Source organism: Pristiophorus japonicus, chromosome 7 (assembly GCF_044704955.1).
Source record: "Pristiophorus japonicus isolate sPriJap1 chromosome 7, sPriJap1.hap1, whole genome shotgun sequence".
Taxonomy (NCBI): Eukaryota; Metazoa; Chordata; class Chondrichthyes; family Pristiophoridae; genus Pristiophorus; species Pristiophorus japonicus.
In genome coordinates, this window is record NC_091983.1 from 76,917,137 (window position 1) to 76,927,423 (window position 10,287).

Genomic DNA, 10,287 nt, shown 5'->3' on the forward strand with positions numbered 1-10,287 from the left:
TTCTCCGCAAGGATTGCAAAAACCTCAAATCTATTGGATTAGTGCAGGAACTGAGGTTCCTGCAATACTACCTCCTGGATCCCCTTACCTGCTTCACTCGCAGTAAAAACCTCCTGTCTCTGACCACGTGTTAATTTTAAAGTATTTAATCTAGAGGGTGTGGCTGCCTCCTGGAGTAAAAGGTCCAGGTAACTTTCTCCCTCCCTGATGTCTCGCAATGTCTGCAGCTCGAACTCCAGCTCCTCAACTTGGAGCCAAAGTTCGTCGAGCCGTAGACACTTCACCGCAGATGTAATCGCCCTGGACCGAAGCTCCCACATATTGCAGCAGCAACACATCTCCTATTTTCCCATTATTTTATTTAATTAATTAGTTTAGCGTTAATCAATTATTTATCTGTAATGTCTGTAAGCTAGTAATGTTTGTAGCTCCACACGGTGGATGTGGACGTATTGTGTACTGCAAGTGCATAGTTAATCATTAAACAGAACCAGGCAATTCGGGAGGGAGACTTCCGAGAGAGCAGCCTGCCATGTTAGGAAGCTGTGTGTGCTGTGCTCTGTGAATATATCACATTACCCTATATAGTTTATTAAATGAGTTAAACAAATAAAGGTTAGTTTTTAGAATTTAGTTATATGCTATATGTTAATTTAAAAGAAAAACTTAGCCCACATTCACTACCAATCACTTACCTGCCTTACCTACGATGTCACACAGCAGAGTTCTCCCCACCCAGAGCTGTACGATCTCCTGGGAGAGGTAAAAAAACAGATAAAAACCCAAGCCAATTGGGGAAAAATCTGAGAAAATTTCTCTCCGACCCAACCAGGCAATCAAAACTAGTCCAGGAAATTACACTGGCTGTATGCTGTGGTCTGCTGCGACTTTTATCCCCACTCTTGGGCCTCGGTCTCTCCCGCTCAGGTACGCTGCCGCTCAAACACGCTGCCGCTCAAACTCTGGTTTCCCACTCTGAGCTGATGCCGCGGGATCTGGGCGTGTTCCCTTATTGCAGCAGGGATCTCCGACATTCCCTCCCTCATGTGCCCTGACAGTGTGTCAACTCCCTGCAACATTCCCTCCCTCATGTTTCCCGACAGTGTCTCAGCTACCTGTGACAGGCCCTCCCTCATGTTGAGCAACAGTGTGTCAACTACCTGCAACATTCTCTCCCTCAAGTTCACTGACAGAGCATCAGCTACCTGCGACATTCCCTCCCTCATGTGCACCGACATTGCTTCGGCTGACTGAGACATTTCCTGCCTCCTGTTCCCGCACAGTGTTCCTATTTCTCGTGAGAGTGTGGTTACTTCTCCCGACAGTCCCAATGCCTCATCACCCACCCTACTGATGGTGTCCAGGAGTGATCAGGTAAGGTCAATGCTCTCCACACTCATTGCCATCATCTGAACCACATCTGTTAGATCCTGCAGCTCAGGAGCGCACTTTCGAGCTCTCCTTCCTCTCTTCACCCTGGGTGTGGCTCGCTGCATCCCACTGGGACCTGCAGCCTCGGCCGGTGGGGCCCTGGGTGTGCCTTGCGGCATTCCACTGGGGCCCACGGCCTGGGACGGTGGGTCCCTGGGTGTGCCTTGCTGCATTCCACTGGGACCCACGGCCTGGGATGGTGGGGCCCTGGGTGTACCTTGCTGCATTCCACTGGGACCGACGGCCTGGGACGGTGGGGCCCTGGGTGTGCCTTGCTGCATCCCACTGGGACCCACGGCCTGGGATGGTGGGGCCCTGGCTGTGCCTTGCTGCATCCCACTGGGACCCACGGCCTGGGACGGTGGGGCCCTGGCTGTGCCTTGCTGCATCCCACTGGGACCCACGGCCTGGGACGGTGGGGCCCTGGGTGTGCCTTGCTGCATCCCACTGGGACCCACGGCCTGGGACGGTGGGGCCCTGGGTGTGCCTCGCTGCATCCCACTGGGACCCGCAGCCTGGGACGGTGGGGCCCTGGGTGTGCCTCGCTGCTTCCCACTGGAATCCCCTGCCACGGATGGTGGGAAACCATGGAATGTCCCACCAACACTCAAACCACTCAGGGAACGAGGTGGCACCTCAATGGGCGGCACCTGCACCTCCTCCAGAATGAGTACAACAGTGGGGCCTGCATCCATCCCCTCCCCCTCATCCCCATGCTCTTGGTCTGGAAGGTGGGATTGTAAGATGTTCTCCTTCAGGCTCGTCCGCATCTGAATCGACTTCTGCATCATCAGGATTGGCCTCAAGTTCTGCAAAATATAACAGAACAGACAAATGTTTAGCTGCAGAGGAGGGAGCAAGGTGGGTGTTTTGAGAAGGCTCACACAGTGCAGGCAGCAGGCTGATTTGAAGGACCACAATGAAAGAAAGCACATTGCATCAGTCGAAGCGAAGCCAATGGAGACATCCCCATGAACCGAAGCATGGCTAGTCCGCACAGTACTTAACATCTAGCAAAGCCAGACTGTGGAATTTGCAGGACTTATCCTCTCCCTCGAGTGTGGGCCCAACTTGTACAGTGGTGATTGCTTTTTCTCCAGGCAGGACCCATCAAAGCAGCTACCCACTCTTCCAAGGGTGTCAGTTGGTGCAGATTTGCCGGGCCTCCTCCTGTTCGACTTCTTTCCCTTTTATTATGTGTCACCTTCCTCTGCAAAGATGAAAACATAACTTTTTAGAGAGGGTGTCTTTCTGTTGGGTGGGACGTATACAGCTGGTCACATTTACAATTGCAATTCCATTGAATAAATGAAAATATTACTTGCATTACTTGACCAAGGTCCTGCCATTTCTTTTTGCACTGGCCTCCAGACCTTGGGGTGGTCACCATTGCACAGTAATCTTCTGCAAGTTGGTTCCAGCGTTTCTTCATTTCTTTTGGTGGAACTTTTTTGTGACCTCTGCTGGTGTCCAGCTCGTGGCATCTGGCCTCAATTACAGTAACTCGTGCCTCCACTTCATCCTGTAAGAAATTCTTGGCCCTTGCGCTGCGTTGCATCATATATTGCAGCTCCGATTTTTCCAATGAGAATTAAAGTTCTCACACACAACTGGCTCCCTTTAAAAATGGCCAAATGCAGACCGGGAGCTGTACTGGGCATGTGTGCCCATAGGAATCACATCAAAAACGTCCCTTTTTTCCCCGCGGATGCGTAGAAGGGGCAGCATCGTTTTTTCGGCGCAGACGTTAGGCTCAACCCCCCGAGGCTACAAGACAAGCTGCTCAGTGCCAATTTCAAAAAATTGAATGGGAAAACTTGCTACTTTTTTTGGGAGTAATTGGGGCCAAGAAAAATGGACGTAACTCTTGCAACACACCAAAAAAATGGCATTGGGGAAAATTGAGCCCCTAGAAACTACTCAGCTGTTAATGGGATGGTTACCTCATTTATAGGATATTACTATTCTGTCACTTGTTAAAAGTCAGCGAATGATCTGTGTACTGTAGGCTTTGTAGGGCAAAAATCAAGCAAATCAGAACAAAAATGTGCCTGACATGACACACAAAGCTTTAAAAGAAAATGATTTACTAAAATCAAATAGAAAGTAGCTTTTGAATGTAATAATGTAAATTTAATTTACACATGACAACTTCAACACTCCATGATAATGTCATGATTTGAATTTTTTTTAAAGATTAATTGAGCTTAATTTAATGTGACATTTCAATAAAAAGTTTGCATCTTCAAAATATGTCCAAAAATTGTGTCACTTATGATATACATGGATACTAAAATAAAATCCATTTACAAGAAGCAATGAATTCAGCCCTTATTAAATTAGTTAAACACAACATATGAATTGAACTGCTGGTATGAATTTTTAAAAATGCTGTAGAAATATAACATTAAAGGTGAAAATTTATTATATTCTTATATCCTCAAATTCCAAATCGTTATCTTATTCATTGAACAGAAAATGTTGGTGTTAACTAGGTTGTGCTCCGTGCCCACTAAATAAACTGTTGTCATAATTGTCTTCTATCTAGTCAGGTTGAAGCTAGTGGGTAATGTTCAACTGATGGCCGCCATTTCTTAGCTAAAAGGTGAGCCGCCAGCAGTTGAAAATCGTGGGGTGGGGCGATACCTCAACTGCTCCTTGGAAATCCAAGGCCCATGTATGGATGCACGGCATGCCCACCTGAAAAAGCTGGAGGCTAGTTACATACACAAATCAGGGGCCCTACGCTGATTGTAAGATCATCTTTACAATTTTAAGGTACAAATGGGTGGAGTGCGCCCATTTGTACCAGGTATTAAGTGACCTAAGCAATGATCCTCTTTAATGTGGACCTTTGGAAGTGGAGTAGTGAGCTCCAGTGAATGGTCAGACATAACGGTACCCCCACAATGGTCATGAGTGTGAAAGAAATGGCTCGGGCATTGTAGGGATGCTTTATGGTGGAGTGGTGCCAACCTGGCGCATCGTGTGGCAGCCAGGATGAAGTAAATCTGGTCATAGTGAGGTAATCCCTGGTGTCCCGGGCAGCAATGTGGTTGGGTGCTACTGCCCTGTGTCCTATGCTGTAGCAGTTGATTGTAGAGAAGTTTGGTGTTGTTGTTGGTGCTGCTGGTGTTGGGGAAAATCATGGTGGGATTCTGAGGACCAAGGTGAGATAGTTTCAAGGATGCCGATGCTAATGTAATAGATGGCAGGTAAAGTAGAGTTGACAGAAGCGATCTGTCAATGGTGAGAGAGGTTGTTCCAATGAGGTGACACGAGATAGAGAGTTTGCTCCAAACACTTGCTACCTGCATAAAGCTCAATCTGTCTTCCAAATGCAGTAAGCAACAGTTTTTATTCTTGGAAAGTGAACAGCTGTGAGATGGGAGCATTTATAGCACAATTGCAGCTGTCAAGTAAAGAAATTAATTCATGGTCACCCAACTCCTGATGTCCTTACCTGACATGATCCCAAGCAATGTAAATGCTGTGGCAAACCTCACAAAATGGTAAGTTCAGCTCAGAATTCTTTTTAATAGGCTCTTAACCAGGTCAGATTGAACTAAATTGTCTCTCCCGCCATTGCATGTCGGGTCTATTCAGAATTGACAGACTCGACATCTGGGAAAGTAGCATGGTGGTGGGTGACAGTGGGGTCATGACATGCTGTCAATCATTTTAAATGTAACAGTTGACCCACCATCCAACCCGTCTGCTGAGTGCCATCAAAATTCCGGATCTTGTGTCTCTTTAGACTAGCCCTAACTTTTTCTAACATTATTAATGGGTAAGTAGCGGGCATGTACCGCAAATTCAAACCATTTAAGTGATTTCAGTGCTGAGTGTAGCAGCAAGGACTGTTACTACAGACCCTGTGGAGGAGTGGGGTATCACGAACAGCAACTTCTGGAATTCTGCGTTTAAATGTGCATGTGCAGAGTCCAGAATTTGCTGTCCGATTGACTCCGTAATAACGATAGCCCCACCTCTCTGCTCTAGCGTTGATGTTTGATTGTGTTTTAGTTCTTTCCTAATTACCGCCGTACTGCACAGCCCTTTGGCCCACTTGTTTTCCCACTCTTTTACTACTTCTGCTGTCCTACATATTTGTACTGTTTTGGCTAAAGGCATGCCTTGATCCCTCAATCTTCCTTCCAGCAAATTATCTTGTATTCCACAAATTATTCTGACAGCACCTCAAAACCCCACAACCTCTCCCACCTAGAAGGAAAAGGGCAGCAGGCATATGGGAACACCATCACCTCCAAGTTCCCCTCTAAGTCACACACCATCCTAACTTGGAAATATATCGCTGTCCCATCATTGTCGCTGGGTCAAAATCCTGGAACTCACTCCCGAACAGTACTGTGGGCATACATTCACCACACGGACTGCAGTGGTTCAAAAAGACAGCTCAGCACCACCTTCTCAAGGGCAATTAGGGATGGACAATAAATGCTGGCCTTGCCAGCGACGCCCACATTCTGTGAATGATTTTTTTTTTAATTGTTGATTTTGTCAGTTCGACACGTTCAAATGCCTTACTATCAGCTCGTAATGCAGTTGCATACTGATCGGTAGTTTCTTCTATTTTCATTTATTTAGGGTTATAGTATCTCTCAAACGTATTTATTACATTCAGTATCAGTTCCTTCCTTAAAGATGAAATTATTACAAGTATATAATGCCTCTTCCAGTAATGTGCAGACAAATGGCAGCTGTTAACTCCTGCATTAGCTGCTAAAAACAAATCAAATTTTGTGCAAGGTGTCTAGTCACCTGAAGGCTAGGTGAAAGATAACATTTAACCTTTTCAATATCTCATTTATTTTACTTCCAAATTCTCTATTTTCAATGGCTGCCTGTGTTATGTTCAGAATAAATCTACAGGACTGTATTGCAAGCTCAAACTGTTATGACCTTGGTCTCTTTATTCAGACTCCAGAGTGAGGAAGCAGCATGGTGAATCACCTTTTATACCTGCTTGCCCCAGGGTGCACAGGTGACCTTTAGATCTCGTACAGGTGTGCCCCCGGTGGCAAGTCTTACATATTGGTGAGGTTGACATACATACATAACATCACTCCTCCCCAAAGTCTTATGTACAAGTTATTTGCAAGTTGAGGCGATCTGGCGCCCTGCGCCCCTGGGTCGATTGCCTGGGTCGAAGTCCTGACATGGTGGGTTCATCCTCGTGGTTGACGACGAAGTTGATCGTGTTAGTGGGTCGCTGGGGGCCAGGTCCTTTCACAGTGGTTCCTGGTTGTCTGTCGTTTACAGTTTGATCTTGTCCAGCTGCTTTACTCGTTAGCCCAGTACATGGTTTCACAATCAAATGCTCCGTTTTCATCACATACACTCCATTCCTCCCCTTGGCTAATGTGGTGCTAGCGGCTCAACTGGGGCCCTGAACATGGTCTAATTCACTTATTCTGATGTCGCGTGGGGGGGCGTGCAATTATGGTGCATTCTCTGCTGATGGCATATGGAAGGCTCGGTTCTGAGTGACTCTGTCTGGTGACTGCATAGCACCCAGGATAGCCGGGTCTGTAGGGTGTCTACCGTGACACGCTTGGTGCTAGGTTTAGTGATTTGGGCTGCCTGCTCCGGGCTATTGTTGCTGACCTTGAGGTCTAGCAAGCCCAGGATGGCCGCAATGGCCTTGAGACTTTCGGTAGTGGCGGGAGACCTAGTGGTCTCCGTGGACCTTGGGCCATAGTATGGGGGCCCCAGACCACCGACTGTGTGTAGCCGCCCTGCCTTACTTTGCAACGTTGGAATGGGTCTTTCATCTCTGCGATGGATAGGTTACCAAATCCCATCTAACAGGTCAGCTTTGGCAGACGGTAACGTGGGATCCTGGCTGGTCCAGGTCCTAAGTTGAGGGGCCGTTACGGTTGACCCCTCGCTTTCTAACACTTCCATGACCGTGACTGGGTCTGCAGGCTGCGCCTTTTCCACCCCGGTGGTGGGCAACAGTAGCGAACTGAGGGCATTAGTGGTGTTCTCAGTGCCTGGCCCGTGGCAGATCATGTTACAGTGCACAGACAGTGTTAGACATTCTCGAAACAACGCATCGATAATGAGTGCCTCTGCTCTCCCAAACATTTGGGATGAGCAGCTTGTCTGACGCGAGCATATATTGGGACACTCTTTCGTACGTCTCTTTAGTCCCATGAATACAGGCTGCTGCCTTGGTTAACTTATTGGATACATGTTCACTAGTTTGGGACTAGCCCGCTACCTTTGCTTACTGCACAACACTCCCGACCCCATGCGGTAACACATAACTTGCTACAAATACTTTGTTAGATACATATACAACTGGTTGGTATTCGTCAGCTACTTTGGCTTGTTGTAAGGTACCCCCAACCACATATAATGGTACATCATTGGCCGCAAAAGACTGCTCACATGGGTTACATAGTGCAAACAACTTATTGGAATGCAGTGGGTTCCTGGCCTTCTCAGCGGCCGCCCCTTTATCTTTGTCCCAAACCCAGTCGTCTTCCTTGCTTCCATTCCATTGCGGTGACCTCCCGTGGTCTGGACACTCTCTCGTCCCGTGGTCTGGACGCCCTCTCATCCGTGTCCGTGATGCTGACTGCCGCGATCTTCCTCCCCAGGGATTTGGCCTCTGGCATCGGGGAGATGCATTCGGATCATTTCGGTCAGTGTCCCACTCTGCTTGGTCGACCTGAAGTCTCTTACATTGCTACGAAGAGGTCATAAGCTTCGGGTGGTGGGTACCGTGCCTGTACCGCTGCTTGGTTGATCTTCACCTCCTCGTGGTCATGATGAGCGGCCTGTGCCTCGGGGATCTGCACTTCAATACCTGGTTCAGCTGAAGGTGGGAGTTTGCTCAGCCTTTGAGAAGGGGAGACTTCGTTCACCAAAGAAGGTATGCAGAGGTCTTTCCAGTTCCATCAAACCCCTACCAAGCAGGATTGGCCCATTACCTGAAACAATCCACTGTGGTAAATTGTGCACCGCTCCCTCATGGGATACTCTTATGTCTGCCCTACCAATAACTGGTATCAGCTCCTTGGTGCAGGTGAGCAGCTTTGCCTGAATCAGGATCAGCTTGGGTCGCTGTGCTTCGTCACCCGACAGCCTCTCGAATGCCTTCTGGCTCATTACTGATGGACTCGCCCCGTGTCTAGTTCCATGGAGACTGGAGTACCATTAAGTTCAACTTTTAACATTATCGGAGGGCTTTTGGTGGTGAAGGTATGTATCCCATATACTTCCTCTTCTTCCTCAGGTTGAGTTGCCTCTCCTGCTCGTTCATCATGATTCTCGCTGGATCGGTCGTCCTCTCCTGACTCTGCCACATAGTGAGTCAGAGATCATTTTCACATTCACTGGAGGTGCCCCATTGTTCCACAGCCCTTGCACGCATAGGGCTTGAATCGACATTAATGAGCTCTATGGCTGCCCCCGCAACGCCAACATGGTGCTAATGGATATGCATTCACGCCCCATGGCAGACTCTGAGTCACTCTAGGCCTAGGTCTGGCCTCTGCAGTCATTTGGGCCCTGCCCTCTACAATTCTGCCTGCTGAAAACATTATTTTATGCACAATATTTGCTGGTGAGCTTCGATTCTGTGAAGATATCTGTTTCGGGTTATCGCTCATTGATATGAAGGCTTGGGCTATCGTGATGGCCTTGCTCAGATCTAGGGATTCGGCAGACAGCAGTTTGCTAATTCCAAGCATGATAAAGTCCCGCAACATTTCCCCCAAGGATCCTGCAAATTCGCACTGTCCCGCAAGTCGTCTTAGGTCAGCGACAAAACTCGCCACGTTTTGGCCCTCGGAGCGGTGGTGCGTGTAAAAGCGATACCTGGCCATCAGGATGCTCTCCTTTGGCTTGAGGTGTTCCCTAACCAGCGTACACAGATCTATTTAAGACTTGTCCGTTGGTTTGACCGGTGCCAGCAAATTTTTGAGGAGGCCATATATCGAAGACCCACATATGGGGCCCAAGTTTCCACATGATTTGCGCCTGATTTTTAGGAGCAACTGGTGGAGAACGGACTATCTTAGAAATCGCAATTCTCCACATTTTTTTTTCTGCAGTTCTAGTCAGGTAGAACAGTTCCACTTTGGAACAGAATTTTTTCTTCAAAAGGGGGCGTGTCCGGCCACTGACGCCTGACTTCAAAGTTTCCACAGTGAAAACGTACTCCAAACTAACTTAGAATGGAGCAAGTGAAGATTTTTGTAGAACTGAAAAAACCTGTTATACACATTAAAAAATCAGACGCAGGTTACAAATTAGGCGTCCAGAACGAGGTGGGGGGGGGGGGGGGAAGGAAAGTCATTAAATTCTATAATAAATCCTTATTTATACTTATACAAATATTATACAAATAAATCCAACCTGAATAAACATTTATAAGCAAAGAAAAGATTAAATAAACCATCTTCCTACCTGTGTGAAAGTTCAGGCAGGCCTTTCGGGACAGAAGGCTGAACGGGCCGGCCCGAGACTTCGGGCAGGGCCCGTCCCCAGCACCAGATTTACAGGTAGGTGGCGTTGGGTCGGGTCGGGGAGGTTCGGTTCGGTTCGGTTCGGTTCGGTTCGGTTCGGGTCGGGGGGGGGGGAGAGAGAGGGGGAGAGAGAGAGGGGGAGAGAGAGAGAGGGGGAGAGAGGGGGAGAGAGAGAGAGAGAGAGAGGGAGGAAGAGAGAGAAAGAGAGGGAGGAAGAGAGAGAGAGTGAGGGGGAGGTCAGGTCGGGAAGGGGGAGGTCGGGAAGGGGGAGGTCAGGTCGGATCCAGTCCGGGGGCGGGGGCGGGGGCGGGAAGCGGGAGTCGGGTCGGGTCCAGGGGGGGCGGAGCGCAGCGGG

General features: G+C 48.4%; 1 long non-coding RNA gene across 1 annotated transcript in view; it reads right to left on the reverse strand.

Moving 5' to 3' along the window:
* LOC139266792 (uncharacterized) overlaps window positions 1-9,996 on the reverse strand; it is a 69,536-nt gene extending 59,540 nt beyond the window's left edge. The window contains exon 1 of the long non-coding RNA XR_011593772.1: window positions 9,874-9,996. This is a non-coding gene — a long non-coding RNA (uncharacterized lncRNA). The remainder of the gene's footprint in view (window positions 1-9,873) is intronic.
* Between the last annotated feature and the right edge of the window lie 291 nt (window positions 9,997-10,287).